The sequence below is a fragment of the Boleophthalmus pectinirostris genome, unplaced genomic scaffold (genome assembly GCF_026225935.1).
Source record: "Boleophthalmus pectinirostris isolate CB_2022bp ecotype Guang Dong unplaced genomic scaffold, ASM2622593v1 HiC_scaffold_23, whole genome shotgun sequence".
In the NCBI taxonomy this organism is placed as follows: domain Eukaryota; kingdom Metazoa; phylum Chordata; class Actinopteri; order Gobiiformes; family Gobiidae; genus Boleophthalmus; species Boleophthalmus pectinirostris.
Genome location: NW_026571207.1, coordinates 20,957,143 through 20,974,295, shown reverse-complemented (window position 1 = coordinate 20,974,295; position 17,153 = coordinate 20,957,143). Strand labels below are relative to the sequence as shown.

General features: G+C 40.1%; 1 pseudogene; it reads right to left on the bottom strand.

The window, feature by feature from the left end:
• Window positions 1-16,792: 16,792 nt before the first annotated feature.
• LOC129410788 (5S ribosomal RNA) lies at window positions 16,793-16,910 on the bottom strand (annotated as a pseudogene).
• Between the last annotated feature and the right edge of the window lie 243 nt (window positions 16,911-17,153).

Here is a 17,153-nt window from a genome sequence, read left to right as displayed (position 1 = left end):
TTAGGCAGACTGCCCACATTTGTTCTCTAATTATGTTATTTCCGACCAATAAAATCTAAAAGTGTTGTCACTTCTGTAGAGTGTGGTGGAGGCAGTCTGACAGAGCACATCAAGTGTTTATGGCACTCTCTAAAGAAAATAGCTTTCGTCTCCAATCACTGTTTTGCAGCAATCGCAGAGACAAATCCCCAACAAAAGGAAGAAGAAGAGATACTTATCAAGGCTGCGGTACATCCACACTCTTCTCTGTCTTTGATTGCTTTTTGCATACCAGCAGACTCCATCGAGGCTGTTCAAAAAGCATGTTATGTTCAATTTTCTTTTTACTTTTTGTAGATGTAGTAGCGCACAAAGCTAAAACAATTTTATCCACTGATGGCTGTCAGATTGCATTCCGGGAAAACCCTCAGAGACTGTACATTATGTTGACAACATGTGGAGGTGAACGCAAAAGTAATTATAGTATTAAAATAACAACTCGACTGAGAATACAAGCCCCTAATGTCCAGAGCGGTAAAAGACCAAAGGCTGTGCTGTAGCAGGCGTCACCTTGTTTACTGTTTGCACTGCCTTAACTATGACGTACAGTGATATAAGGCAAGGGTGACATTTGAAATGGACCATAAGCTATGCAGAGCCGCAGAGGAAATGATGCTTCACGAGCCCACTATATGGTAGATTTAGTGTAGAGGCGCACAATAAAGCAAATACTCATAAATTACCTCAACTACAACAACAGCAGACAGCCCAGACTGGGATCCGAAACAAGTCGACTAAGAGAGCCAATCGTGAATAGAATTACACCATTTACAGATTTTCAGTGCCTAAGTGGCTTAATGTGTTTAGTGTGAGCAATAAAAATCAAAATAGACATATCTAGGGCCCTACAGTGCAACCTATAGTGTGCTGGACTCTGTAATATTTTTAAAGGAAGGAAAAGGAAATTAAAATCGTGAATCAGAACAAGGAACATTCGGCGACCATTGCTATTTATTTTTACATACATTTCCATACTGTAACATTCATTATAAAAGTGAAAATTGCTTTTTAACTTGTAATGACTGTGTGAGCTTATTAAATTTTTCCCACAGTGCACTAAATTAATCAAGGCAAATCGAATATAAAAAATCTGCACATCACAGTTGTTGGTCCTATTTTCAAATGCTATCTAATTTCCACAGAACTGATTGCATTGATTTTTACCATAAGGATAATGGACTTTGCTATTAAACTTATTTATAGGAAAAACATTGTCCTTCCTGAATCTGTGTGTCTGTGTGAATTCTCGTACTCCCTGTGGCTGTAGGCATTTTGCATATTTTCACGTGAAATACTTTTTCTATTTGAGGCATCCTTGGCGCTGAGCTTATTTAAACAGCTGGAGAGGAGGCACTGGTGTGAGCAAAGGACACAAGGTTAAACAGTTTATATGCTTACAATAGCACACTGTCATGGGCCACTTCTTTACTCTTGTTTTTGTTTGTTTGCTTTGAGATTCCTAATAGGCTTTTTCATTCCAGGGCGATTTGTGCACCCCGCTCTGCTGTCTCTGCTGGTCACTGTTCAGTTGGAGGCGAAGATCACGATGGCCAAGGGCATGTCCGCTCGCCTGTGTCCCGCCTGTCAGCACTAATGCATTCAGGCCACAGCTACATGGGTTTTCAGGTGTGTCACAGCCTGCTGCATCAGCAGATTCTAATCACATTCAATCTGCTTTTAAAGGACCATCTTGACACCTGGCTCCATCAAAAGAAACCAGTAAAAGTTGGTATGTATAATACGATTCAGACAAGTCCTTAATGAACTTCCAGGTGCCAGTGTTCACCTTATAAACTTTAACGTAGATTATGCAATAACCCTTAACGCGAGACAGACTGCCAAATGTTTGGAGTCCCTATAGGGTTGCATCACATTGACTTGCCAGAAACCTTTAACTTTATGTGTGTGGGTTGTTTTTTTTTTGTACATAAATGCATTGTCTCTAAAATGTCATTTGTATCAGCTGTATTATATCAACTATGAGGAAAATAGCAAGGCTTGTTATATAGCTTCAGGCATAATTCTTAGATACTATATTTTCTCTAAACAATATGACAGCTTTCTGAGGAACGCTACAGGAAGTAGCTGAAACACGTAAACCAGGTAAACAAAATTCTCCTATCTGACAAAAAGAACTCACTATTATACAAAACATAAATAAAAAATTAAAAACTAACTAAATTATAGCTACTGAAAATCCTTAGTGACTGCAAACTTTTGAAGAATATTTACTACACAGACTAGTGAGCGAAATAATAATGAGAGGGAGACCTGGTTGTGGTGCTTTGATGTGTGCCATGGTAGATAGCATGTGCTGTGGGAATCGCTGATGCCTGTTTTCCCCTGGCAGCCACACTTAAATAAAATACTTACAGCAGCACCTCTTTTACTAACTCATCTATTACGGATCCGAAGGCATCAGTCAACAATGTATGTCTTCAAGGGATGCTTTGCTCCTGATTTGGCAACCTGTCTCTACATATTCCCTGTGCGTCTGCTGCCTCACTTCTCTCTTCTTAAAAGGCACGCGGATCAGTCAGTCAGGGCAGGTGAGTGTGTGTGTGCGTGTGAGTGCTGTAAACCTGGCCTTTAAATCTCAGTCACAGCTCAGTGAGGAAGCGTTAAGCATTCATCTCAACTTTCACTCATGTATTCATCAAGATGCATGGTGTCACCTTAAAGCGAGAAACTGGATTCAGACGAAAATCAATATGATAAACTGCTACTTGTTTTGTCCCTAAATTGTTTCAGTTTGGAAATCGATACAAAAGCCAGAGTCATTCATCACAGTTTGAGAGAGGTGGGCGCCCCATGGGAAAATGCCCAGCCCCTCCTTGTGGAGCAGACCAAGAGTAAATGCAATGGGTGTTACTGGAGTCAGGTGGGCGATAGAGGTGAGCAGTGCAGAAGTCAGCTATGAGCAAAGAGATGTGTATCAAAGTGCACAAATACACAAGCACACAAAGGACAACATAAAGGGCATAACGCTGCCAATACTCCGGTTCTGTCTCGCAAAGATACTCAAATCTAAACTCACTTTTTTGATTAGCGCTAAATGCCCTACTGAAAGTGCAATCAAACCTCTTGTATCTAAACTGAACGTTAAATTATACTTTCTTGTGTTGATGTGATCCTAAATTCTAGCTCCTCAGACAGTATTTTCAGATTGATGCTGACTTCCAGATGTTTGCCAAAGCTTTTCGATATTCAAATAAATGCTGTCCATATACTCTTTTGTCCCTGTCTAGAGCAGTGTGCGTCCATGTGTTAAGTTGTTGATGGAAACTGGTCTACCTGGAGAAAAATATACAAACTCCACTCAGAAAGGCCCTGCCTAAACTGGAAAACAAATCCTGGACAATTGTTGCTATGAGGTGAGACTGTGGCAGCCACAGTCTCACAAAAATCTATGCATAGGAAAAATATGAATAGTGCCCAAGCAACAAACAAATCAAAAATTATTATATTTACCTAATTGTGAAGCATTTTTTATTTTTATTTTTTAAAATCTCAGTCAGTATAATTTGTTAGTGGCCTTTTCTATTTCTAACACTGATAATGCAACTAAATCAAATCACATTTTGCCTTATGCCTTGAGGAAATCTGAAACTTAAAAACTGTTTGAATTAACACAATGAATAAACAGAAAACCAATCTGGCCACTGTCTAAACCTCCCGCCATTTCTTCTCTCTCTTATGGATGGATGATGCACATGGGTTTATCAGCGGCTGACAGGCACAATAAAAAATAACCTTCGCAGCGTGGGGGCCAAACAGATGAATACAGTGCAGCGGGCGGCGTGTGCGTCCGGTCATTAGGGCCCACCGACTGTGCTATTAAGACAATGGGCAGATTAGAGAGCGCACATCTGACAAAATGCCAATACAGCCGCGCTCTTGTTCCCCGCTTGACCTTTGGTGAGTCTCATCATGACCGCGGACCATCAGATAGGACACAGAGTAATGACAGGGCAGGAGAAATGGCTATTATGGTGATAATGGTGTTGTTGTTTGGATTGGTCAAAGGGTTTATAGCTACTTTGTTTATTTCGGCAATAAGAAAACAGTACTTACAACAGTACTTAGTGACCATTAAGCTGGGACCATAAATGTGTTGGTGGTCAGAAATAACATGCATGAGAGGGTTAAATGGGCATTCTCCTTATCTTGGTCTCTGCTGTGTGTTTTTGCCATCAATTTCTAATATTACAAAAGATCAATAATAAGCCTATACATTTTAGTGAAGGCCATGTTGTTATTAAGATATTAAAGTGATGATATAAATACAGTAATAAACAGGGACGGGGTCTGGATGTATGAGGAGCAGAATGACAGGTCCTCACTTCAGTCTCCACCCTGCAGCCAAAAACCTGCACTGAACTGCCGGACTGATTACTGGCTGTAATCAGAGCAGTCCTGTGTGATGTCACGTAGTTCTTGAAATTGCACTGGAGCCAGTGCTGCACACTAGTATATATATTTATGGCTACCTGGCTGACATACTGAGAAGTTTTTGAAACTTTTTTTTTTTTTTTTAATATCATGGGATTTTAACCAACTAAGAAGTGCAGCATGCACATTTCAAAGGACACAAGTAAGGGACTGAGACACAAAGGCGACTGGGAAAGGCAGTGTAAATGTTGCTGCAGCTAAACTTGAATTTCCCTCGAGATTTACAAAATCTCTCTCTCTCTCTATCTCTCTCTCTCTCTAAAAGTAAGCATACTTTTGATTTCAACAGGCAGTAATCATAATTTTTATGGGAAAAAACAAGCCTTCACATTGCCGCTTTAATCTTTTGATTTCTTCATGTATTATATTATTTTCTGTACATTCACTTAACCATTTCTGCATAAAAATCAAGCAGCTGCTATATGCTGTATGTGGCTGGCATGTGAATTAAACAATGTGAGAAAACAATAAAACATGAATAAGTACTAAACAAAAGGTCAATGCACACATTTTAAATGATTTTCTTAAATTTTTAATAATGCCAGTGTAAAGGGTAATGGTTGGATGTGCTTTAGCCTGGGCGCCCTCCTCTCCTCTTCTCCTCCTCTAGGGCCGCTCCTTTTGGCCGGCTGGATCGCTGAGCTTAAGGAGATGCAGCTCCTCTCGTGCTGAGAAGAGTTTAGAGGACAACTCCTGCACCTTCCTGGACAGTTTCTCATTTTCTTTGTTGGTTAGATCTCCACTAACATCAATACCAGTGGTTTGAGTGTCCATTATAGGGGCTTTAAGTTTTTCTTTGATCTTCTCGTGGAATTTACTGTTGTTGGCTGGCTCTTGTTTGATTGTCTGTCACGGACATTGTCTCTCACAGTATTATTATAGAGATACCTTAGTTCCTTATATGCACTAACTTTTCTGCTCTTTATCTTTATTCTGGACGGTAGCTTTGAGCTCTTCTCCAAATCTTTTTGTTAGTCTTTTCCTTAACTTTTTTGGAGTTGGCAAGTTTTTGTTTTAGTTACACATTTTCCTGTACTATAGAATTATACAGGTACTGCATCTCCTTATTTGCATTAACTTGATCTTGAAGTTGCATGTTCCTCTTCTAAAGAGAAGCAGTGAGTTTTTGCAACCGTCCTTTTGTTTTAGAATCCACTCTTGAGTTTTGAGTCTTAAGCTTCTGGTCCAAAGAATTGCTTATTTGGATGTGATCTGCAGGCCAGTTTGGCTCTGGTCTGCTCCAACTCTTTGCACCTTACCCTGACCAGAGTGCTGTCCTCCGGGTCCTCAGGGTTTGAGGAGTCCTGGATGTTGGAAGACACCACTTGGGTCTCCTCTGGCTCCAGCACACCCCCTGTTGGTGTAGGGCAGAGCAGAGCCTCCAGGTCAAAGCCTCATCATAGAGATGGGCATCATCCTCTCATATGTAGAGGTACCAGGGCTTTGTTAAGAATGTAGTCGAGCTGTCCAGGTATGTGTGCATATTCACATGTGTACTGAGAAGTTTTCAGCCAAAACTTGTCACTTGAGAACAGAACAGAGATGAAAATTATGATTAGCACTGTTAGAACTTAACTATTCAACTAATTATTGATACATTTATTTTAAATCAATGTCACTTTAAACACTAAAAATGCATCACTGTTCATCTGTTAGGGTAAAGATTCGGTCACATTCGTCTGTGTTGAAAATATGTGTGTTGTATGCGCGTTCAGTAAACATATTACTAAATATAGATTTGCTAATGTTTCTATTTGTTCTATTTGTGATTTGTCAATTGCTCATATTGTCATTGGTTTTAAAATAATGACATTTTGGTGACTGATGCTAGATCATTTTGACATCATTGATGATCAATGCCAAAGGGATGGTTCTGCATTATTATTGTGGGGCTCTGTAAATCTTTGGATAAATAGGGGGTTGCATTATTCGTGTAGTTATCTTTATATGTGCCATTAATTAATACCATTAATTAATGGCACAAGACAAAGATAGAGCTGTTTTTGTGAGGTTACATCTTGCTTTGATTGGTTAAATCCACTAATCACAGTCCCTTGATAGCATGACAGAGGCTGACCAGTAAGAGCAGTGGGTGGAGGGAAATGTTTATTTGAGCATAAAGCTGCTTTTTTCACAGGGACACTGATTCACCATTATCCCATGGTCAGATGATCAGATCACAGTTTGATTTTTATTTCCCAGTCCTTTGGTATGATTTTGCATACGTTATTGTTCTCAATGGGTCCTCTGCATTTGACCCATCATTTAAAGGTTGTATAGAGGATTTTCCAAGGAACGAGAAATCCAGCGACTGTTTGTCCTTTTTCAAATGTTGCGCATGCGTGAAACCACCCCCCCTCTCCTACAGTTCCCTACGTAGAAACGCCTCCTCCCGGCTCCTCTTTACGCCAGAAACAGGTTTGTTTACAGCCGGTGCGCTGCACATGACTTGTAAACAACTAACTACAGTGTTGGTTAGGCAAGGCGGAGAAGTGAGGAGCGGGGGGAGCGAGTGTGCGGACATTTCGTTCGCGGACGAGAAGTGAGGAGCAGGGAGAGAGGAGAGGAGAGGGGAGGCGGTGCGCGGAGATTCCGTGCCCGGAGAAGTGAGGAGCAGGGGGAAGAGCGGAACGGGCAGCGGGGACAGGAGCAGGAAAGGGGTGCAGAGAAGGTTGCGCGGAGATTCCGTGCGAATGAACTAGCTACAACACGCAGCAGCAAGCGGACTCTTTCTTTGCCTTGAAAATTACGTTTTCAGACATAGGATATCACTTTCGTGTCCTGAAAAACGTTTGACTAGCTCTTGGAAATAAAGTACGTTTTCATAATAAGCAGAAGTGACCTGTCCAGGAGTAATTTGGCGACCAATGCATCAGTCTTTAGACCCTGCGTCTGCTTCAGTCGCGCCATCGCTGGAATGAATCTATAAGAATCACCTTAGTTTGGCTTCGCTGCTTTTCCCCTTGTCTTCTTCTTTCAGCGACCTCAAAAACGGACTTTCTTTTGCGGCTAACTGCTCCTGGATTCTTGTCGCCATTGCAACAAACTTTGTGCTAACTGCGAGGAAGGTATAGGTCAAAAAAAGCCGCTAAGAACTGTTGCGTTGGTGGAGTAAACAGCGTCTGTGCGTCTTGCGTCTGTGGACTGCGTGACAGGCGTACGTAAACCACGTACCGGCGGTGCGCAGGCAAGTCAGTTACGCTAGAAACGTAGGGAGATTGATTGACAGCCTGTCAGCTAACAGATAACGAGGCAGTGTCGTTATCTATTGGCAAATGTTTAGCTGGCCCCACCACGTCCAGAGTTGATGAATTTTTATTCTCTTTTTTTTTGGTCATCATAATTACAAGGCTACTGCACCTCTATAATGCTATCATTGACAATTTGAAACAAAAAAAAATCCTCCATACAACCTTTAATGCTGTTACTTGTCAGAAGCAGGGGATCCATCTCCAGATCTTGCTTAGGTTTGTGGTGGGGGGTATTATACTACGTGGATGTTTTAGGGTAGGTTTTCGGAATAGCATAAATATGAATGAATAAATAAAACCTATTAATTGAGCTTCTCATTTTAAAAGTCACAGCAACTGTATGTATACCACTACACCTTTGGCAGCTGTACAAAAAGTGACAATTCAATGGGAGAGCGCTAATCTGAGAAATTTGTGGTATGAATATGAATTAACTTTAAACAAGTTCCACTGCTGAAAGAAATGTCTGACCTTTTGTTTAGGTGTTAATTAGAGAAACTTTGACAACTAATTCCCTGCAGGGCCCACTCCTTGGAAACTGTTTGGCTTGCTTTATTTTGTGTCCTTATTTATTCTAGATTTATAGAAACATCTCTGTGTATTGCAATAATGCCACATACTGCATTTCCCTGTAGTGGTATACTGTTTAGAGAGTGCTTAAGATAAACCACATTAAATAAAACAGGGAGATGCACTTGCGATTCTGAAGATCCAAATTAATTAGATGCTTTGCTTTTGTTGTTTACATTTTAATGCGTGCAGATTCAGAGGTCAAACTCCTACTGTAAACATATAAACTTTGAAATGGGCAAAGAAAAGACTATTCATACACTGCAAAAAGCAATATCTGGGTAAATTAAAATGACTGAAATTAAAAACATTACTTAATCTGACTAGATTCCACTTGTCTAGTAAAGCAGTTTACCAATAGAATAAGTGTGTTTTTCTTAATTCAAGGAACATTAGATTTTGTTTCTTATTTTGGAAAGAGTTGTTGTTTTTCTTATCTCAAGTGTAGCAAGATGTATTTTCATATTTTAACTACAGGAAGTCTTGTTCCATTGGTAGATAATTTTACTTGTCATGAAACATTTACTCAAATCATGACAAACATTTCCAACAATTCAAGTAATCTTAATGTGGCTAGATTTTAGTTTTTGCAATGTGGTGTGATGTTAAAATTGGAAATTGCAATGTTATGTGAGTTCATGCAGTAAATTATGTAAGAGTTGTATCGGTGTAGTTTGCAGACTGAATTTGTAAATTATTTTTAACAGCATTTCACACTCTTGTTGGGTAACATTTTCATAAACTATCTAAAATATATACCAGACACACACTTGTACTGAAAAGCATTAAAGCGAATATCAGCCACTACAACCTATTAGTTTTGAATAATAAACCTTTTGAAGACAACATGGGATTTTGTGAGTCAGACACATTTCTAAAGCGTATTTGAAGTCTCCACAAATAAAAAAGGTAAGCTAGTGTATGTTCAAAGAGTTATTTTCTAAGCACTGGTGTCATTTAAATCCTCCTGTCTGCACGCGTCATTGTGACAAAAACAGCTCTGGGAGAACAGCTTGCCTTACAATGCACCACTTCATTTGGCTGAATAAGAGCTCCATCTCTGTGCGACTGGCCCAGCTCCTATCAATGTCACAAACCAGCAATATGTCAATACAGACAAAGTTACACAAGCGAAAGTCACTGTTAGTAGTAATGTTCATGTCATGAATACATACTGCTAAAAGGATTTCATAATATTAAAGGTCCTATATTACACAAAATGGATTCTTAATGGAGTTTTAAGACCTGTTATAATACTGTTACCTCCTCAAAAACATACCCGGGGTTGTGATTTGTTTCATTCACACATGTTGCACTTGCACATGCACTTTATTGTATGTAGTCTGTCTACGTCTCCAAATCTTAAAATGCTCTGTTCCACCTTGTGATGTCATGTAGTGGTAGTCACCTTCCTTTTACCTTTTGTTCAGTAGAGATTGGCAATTCCAGGGTTGAAATTATCCAAATGATTTTACTGAAGGTGTGGAGTTTAAAAACACAGTGGAGCACTTCCTGTATTGGCACGTGACATCACAAAGTGGAACAGAGTGTTTTCAATCTGAGAGAAGAGCTCACCCTAAATATGCAAGGTTTGTGTGTTAAACATGTGTGAATGAAACAAAATTACCTGAAAAATCACAATTATTGATTACCAGATAATCTTGACATCCTACTACTACTTCTACTGCCATGTTTTATATTGTCCCTTATTCTATTTTTAAGAGTTGAAATTGTATTTGTAGTATACTCTCATTCTACTACAAAAGCAGAACAAGGCGACTCAGTGTTGTGACCTGAAACGCGTTACTATGGCTTTCATCTGGCCTGACGGAGTGAGACAAGCCAGGCTGTCCCGCGATCAAAGCCCGCTCACCTTTGCTTTCAATCTTTCAAACCGCCGTAGCGCACAAATAAAACACGCCATCCCCCGCCAACCCCATGTTTCCGGATCAAGTTTGTGACTGTAGATGTCATCCAGAGTTATTGTGTGCTTTTCAATTGGTTTTGAAAGTGGGAAGAAAAAAAAGGTGAAAAGGAATCATGCTTACCTGATACAGTGAACTCCAGTAGCGGTATTTTACACTTGTTTTTATTTATCACAGCTCTTTCACCTGCCAGACAAAGCGACGTTGACTAATACTCTTACAAATGCTGAATGCTTTTAACTGAGACAGACAGGGGGAGACAAACAGCTTCCTTTTAAGATGTTTCCACGTGTGCGGTCGTTGTGGCGATATAACATGAAAGCAGATGATGGCAATATGGCTGCAGGCGGAGATAAGGGCAGAGCGGTGCCGCACTAAATTGATGTGATCATGTGAAGAGCGCCAAGGTAAACACAGGGTTTAATTTCACTTTGTCTGAAACGCTCAATGTGATGGAAATGCTGCTCCTCTCACGGGTTTCTTTTTGTGTATTTGCATGAAATGGATTTAAGCCTCATAGAGTACAATTTTGTTTGGGTGATTTTAGCAGGACCAACAATGCTGACCGCTATTTGCGATGGTTAAAAATAAATTTAAATAAATCATGTAAGCTTGTTTTGTTTTCATGATTGATTTGTCATCATGTCTTTGTTCCTCATTAGTGAACAGCTAACACAGGGTATCACTTAAAAGAAGGCGGAATTTATTTTCTTATTACTTTTTTTTAGATATTAAAATTATTCACTTGCAAAAGTAGTCTGAATCCATGACTCATTTTTCTCTGTAGTATTATGATTTCTTTTGTAAGCAGTTTCCAGAAAGTTTGGTGCATTTACAGTGGTTTTTGCTCTGTACACATGAAGATTTAAACAGCTCTCCCAAATCTTCTCCAAAGTACAGATTGCGAAAGTCAACTCTTGCAAACTTTAGTAAAGAATATAGTTCAAATGTTATCATGAAATGATGACTTCCCCATATACTCTGTGTCTTTGAACAAGAAAAATAGAAACTACAAATATACACTTAAAATATGCACATAAAGACTCACTGACTCCAAGAATTCATATCAAGTTGTCATGTTTTGTAAGAGAAGTGATAATTAGCAACCAATATGGAGAAGTTGTTTAAATAAACACTAATAACCTTTATGGTGATGTCTGTAAGGAGTCTGTTGTTGTATGTTTTGTATCTAGTGAACTTGTCTGTTGCGTGTTGCCAGTACAAGCCTGATCATGGTTGGGCTGGTTAGTTTCCACCACAGTGATGCTCCAAAGAGGCGTAATGGCCGCTGCGTGAGAGGGCCGTGTGGTGTGTCCAGACTCTGGGAAGTGATTGAGAGGAACAAGGCTCCCGGGAGATGTAGCCCTAAGTAAGAGTGATTCTGTGCGCTTTCTCCGAATATGGACCACCATCCCACTGACCTTCTGGAGCGCCTGGATGAAATTGGATGATTTCTTGCCCGTGCTGAGGAGGAGTGACAGGTGGCGGTGCTCCCAAGCCTGAAGGAGACCACTGGCCTTGAACTCCCTCGCAGCCTCCACTTCTCCATCTTTTATCGCTGAGGGGAAACATCTCATAACATCATCACTTATTTATTTCCACATATGAGAAGCTATATTTCAATCTCGCCTGACACTACGCATGTTTCAATCTTTGCAATGTCATTTGCAAGCATGATTTGATCAAAATTCAATCATAAGCCACATGAACCCAAGGCAGTTTTTTATTCAGAATCCAACAGACACAGATGCTTTAATTCTAGGCATAATGTTTATTAATATGTTTATTTGCTTTAGTAATTGCATGGCCAACTTCCTGTGAGCCTAAAATAATTAGATCAGTTTCACTTGATTTTATTCCATCTTAAAGTCATTAGGTTTAAATTTGAGGGACGCACATAGGCTTTTACAGCATGGAGCAGTGAGAGCTGTATCTAATCTGTGATGACATGCTGATATACAACCAAGAGATGCTCTATTGCTCATGAATGAAGACTCACTTTGTACACTCAGACACTGTTTACCCAAAGTTTCACATCCAAGCACGTTTTATTCTAGACACCACTGTAATGTTGAGAGGAGAAAGCATGCTTCGATGCCAGAAGGATAATTTAGCAAAACCTGTTGAGGCCACGTTTTTCATCATCCTGAATTTGTCACTGTGGAGACGCACTTTCAAAGTGTGCTTTGGCATGTGCATAAGTTATAGTGTGCTGAACGAGTCCCCACATAAATACATAGAAGAACAGAGCCATTGTGTTTACTGTTGTGGTGGGCTTTAGGGATCTGCTTGAAATGTGGCCACCAAGATACACAACTCTGTGGAACTGGTTTGAGTCTATGCCGCATCTAAAGACAGGTGTGAGCAGTTTGTGTGCTGGGTGAGATGGATTCCTTACCCATTTCTAATTATTTTATGAAAATTTTAATAGTGGGATAAGTTAAGCAGGTTGCACACTAACCAGAGGGTTGATGGTTCCTGTTTTCAGCAAAGCTATTATAAATAAGGTACTATTAGGATGTAATACAGCTTGTTTCAGCCTGCTTTGATGCTATTTGTAGTGCTTATTTGATAGTCCATGACTAATTGTATAAATTAAAGTCAGTATATGATCAAGTCTATTTCTTTAATTTCCACCACAGTTATCCTCATTGACCTTAGAGCCAATTGAATCAAAGCCATCTTGAATATGCTGTGATAAAACATCTCAATTAATAATACTGTCAGTTTTCACAAGCCTTTAAATGACTGCCAGACAAAAAATCTACAGGCAGAGGGTTTCGTCAGCGTCGTCTCCTCGGGCAGGTCGTGTGAGGATGTTGAATACGAGCGTTTCTCTCGCGTGCTGTTAATACTTTACAAATAAGTCCTTGAGCAGACTATTTCTTCAAAGGCTTCAAGAGAACAATGGATTCACATCTTATTCCTCTGCCATGTTTGTTCTTAATTTGCTTGGCATTGTGGGTGAAAACCTGTTTCCTGTTTACAGACAAAACAGAGAAGGATAAAGGGGAAATAATTAATGATTGGAAGCCCTCAGGGAGAGCTTTAAAATCTACATAATATCAAACCAGAGCTTTTCTTTTTTAATAACAGGCGTATTGGGTTGTGTGATGTGCTTCTTCCATGCCTAATTACTGAGATATGAATTATCGTTCGTCCTTTACAATTTAGTAAATAAATCTCCAGAGAGCTCATTTGAAGGAGGAAATAGGCCATATTTCTAAGTGGAGAAAGCAATGTGTGCACTAAGTTCCATAGGGGGGAGTGCGTAACCAAATCAGTCATGTAATAGGAGATATCAAAGCCCCTGTTTACTCAGAGGATGGCATGCAGCCGTTTTGGGTTTCGACAGGGAGAGATAACCAGCTCACATCAGCGACGGCTGTCTTCAAAACACATGTTCTCTGGCTTGTTTGCCAACCTAAAAGAGGAGATTAAAATCAATAGAGGAAAGCCAAACTCTTAAAGTGGGATCAGAGGAGGTAGGAAGGTTAGTGGAAATGGAAAAAAAAGCAAATATCAGGAGATTTGGAGAAGATAGGGAAATCCAATCAACACCATACCACTGATGGGTTATTCTGCACAGGGGGACACTGTGGGCAGCCCTGCAGGTATGGCTCTCCCTGGACTCAGACCACTCCAGACACACTGCAGTAATTTACATTGACAAAGCTGTCAGAGGAGAGAGGGCCTCCTGCACCGTGATGGATGCCGACCTGGGAAGAAGAGAAAAGAAAGTACAAAGAAAGGAACAAAGCAACACAAAAGTACATGAGGTTTTCTGTATATTCTTTGTTATCTAATATTAATATGTAAAAAAAAAATTTAGCCCTGTATTTTAGTGCAGTGTCTGACTATACCATCATCAGGTTTCTCCATGCCTAATAATGGTGTAATTTTTTTCTAGATGATTTGATTGTTTTGAATCCAGAATGCCAACATAATTCACAAAGGCTAGCTTGAAATTGCACAAGGAAATAATTTCCTTTCTGTTATAGGTATAAATCTTGTAGGTAATTTGGAGAACTTTTCACCACTGAAATTATAGAACATTAAATTGTTAATCGCTATAGCAGCAGTCCTAATTACTCACAAGTCTGAAACCCATGATTTTGACTTACAACAGAGCACATAACATACCCCCCAAAGAAAAAAAGTAGAACTTGCACTTTCAAAAGCAGTCCATCGATTCCAGCCCAGCGTATTGATAAAAGATACATTCTCACAGCCGAAAGAAGCCTCAGCAGGTTATATCAATATTTCATTGTGCCTCACATGAGGGTATATAAACTAAAGTAAGAGAACAGAGGGGAGAGGAAGGCAGGGCAAGTTTTCCTCTCTGCTCTTGATTCCCACTTCCTGTGTAAGTGCTGACGCTGCAGCTTGGGGGGCAGGTGCAGTGTGGTGTCACGGGCCCCTGGTGTGCAGCTCTGTGCTCCTGTCACCTCCACTAACGGTGCCCCTCGTCAGCAGGACCGGCTCTCCCCACTCGCCTCGCTCCCCCGTCACCTGGCCTCTCTCATGCATACAGGCCAAGGTGACTCCCTTCGCTCTGATGGGAAAATGACAGCTACTGCAGCCTCAAAGTCCAATCTTCCTTATCTTGTGCTTCTGTCTGCTCAGAGGCAGTGTGCTGTTGCATTATAAGGTCTGAGCTATTTGTAAACATTGCTAATTTCAGTTTAATAAGACACTCAACCTTTTCATTTGAGTAATTACATCCTCACAGTCAGTAAAAGGTTGCTATTGAAAGTTTAGCAATCAGTACAGTACAGTGGTGAATCAGGTTTTCCATTACCCTGTAGAGACTTAGAGCCTTTTAGCAGTCAAACTCAGTGTTGCTTAAACTACAGATGAGTATCACCATATACATGTTCCACAGGTTGAGGACACTGAAATATTTGTTTTATTTAGAGATAATGTTGATGCTAATATTGATGGTTTCATCCTCCATTGCTTTTATCAATATCTACATTACCCAACTTTATCTTTAATGTAGGCATTAAATAAGATCTACTGTAGTCAGAAATCCAAATATGACCTTAGGCGAAACTTGGTTTGAAAGGTTAGCAAAATGCCCATGATTTTCTTACCTTGATTTAAATCAAAGACATTATATGTGACTAACTGAATAACTGGAGCCTCCACCAAGGCTCTGTGTGAATTTTTGTAAGGCTAAAGCAATGCTAAGAAATCTAATAACAATCCTGGCAGGTCTATAGCTTAAATGTCTGTTATTCTTTTATCTTAAATGACTCTCTTTAGCTCCGAAGTTTTTTTCACTCCTCATCTTCCACTAAATTCAGTGTGATAAAGTGATTTAGGGCTTTGTTTGAAAACTGTGACTTTGTTCTTTTGGCTGATAATGTTCCTGTTAATCGTTCTTTGAATTACAAATTATTTCAAGTGCAGTGTATTAGAACTATTAGACTAGTATTGTGAGAGTTTTGTTTGTTTTGTTTATTTTCAGTCTCCCCCTCTCTTGTTTTAAACTCTTTTTTGCAGATTGTTCCCGAGCTTGCATGAAATATGCCTGCTGTCTTCATTGTGTGTCTCATGTACAATGGGAGCTGGAATCCTGTTTGGAGTTTTTTTAATGGGTAACTGGGAGTAAAGCCTGATGGAATGGGACTGTAGTCGAGAGAGTATAAAGAGAGAAGATTCTAGTGTTTTTTTATTCTCTAGAGAACCACAGAGACATTGTACCAGGCCTCATGCTGAGATAAAAGGCCAACGCTGTCCACCTGCTGTCTTCTCTTGCATTTATCATTAGCTGGACCTGTCATATTGCACAGGCCCCGGTCAATTATTACCATCATCTATTTGCGGTGTGACACAAGTAGCCATCTGGTGCCGAACATGCAGCTGGAATTATAGGTCACGCCAGCTCTTATGTTACACTGTCCTCCTTGAAAACTTCCCCTCAATCATAGCCACATTCGCACACTTTGAAGTTTCGCTAACAGGAAATTAGCAAATGCTCTGGCTGGCACAGTATATTTTAGCAAGGGCTGCCTGTCACTGATGTAAAATTAGGCTCACATGTCTAGAGCCCAAACTGTTCTGTCCTCTCGGAGTGAAGAATTCATTTGGACGACATCACAATCTCTCCACTCTGCTCTGCCGTCAGTCACACTGCAGAGAGAGATATGGCTATGTGAGGTGTCTAGCAGCTGCGCGTTGACTCATTTAACATCCAGAGACTGTTAGAGCAGCTAAACAGAGAGATGCACTTACACAAGGCTGTACAACTGTTCCTTAAATGATCCTGTCCACCAATATACCTGTTTCTTGTGATTCATTTGGTACATAGTTAATAATAAAGATGATGCATTGATTTATATAGTCTTTCAAGACACTCAAAGCACATTCTTCATTCACTCCACGCTTGGTGTTAAGCTACTATAGCAGCCATAGCTGTCCCAAGACAGACTAACGTAAGCAAGGTTGCCAATTGGCACAAATGGCCTCTCCGACACAGTCACACACCACTTTCATAATGGGAAATATGGGTGAAATGATGTACAACAGCAGGATTTTGTCACTGGCGTCCTACTGTGGCACATGATTTTCCCAGTGGTCTCCCATCCAAGTACTAACCAGGCCCGGACTTGCTTATTTTCTGAGATCTGATAGGATCAGGCACTGGCAAGCTGGTATGGCCACTGAGTATGGGGAAGATTCTGAAAATATGCCATGTAAGTTATTTGGATAAGATGTGACTGTAGTTCAGTGGACCCTATACTGATCCCAGTGGCTACTGCACACCCAAAAGACAAACCTTCAGATATTTAAGAATCTATAAAAAGTCAAAAGTACCAACTACCACACTAGATTTATACTCAGTTTTAGGGGCATCATCAAAAACACATTTTTTTATTTATTTTTTTGCCTCACTGGCATTTCCTGCTGT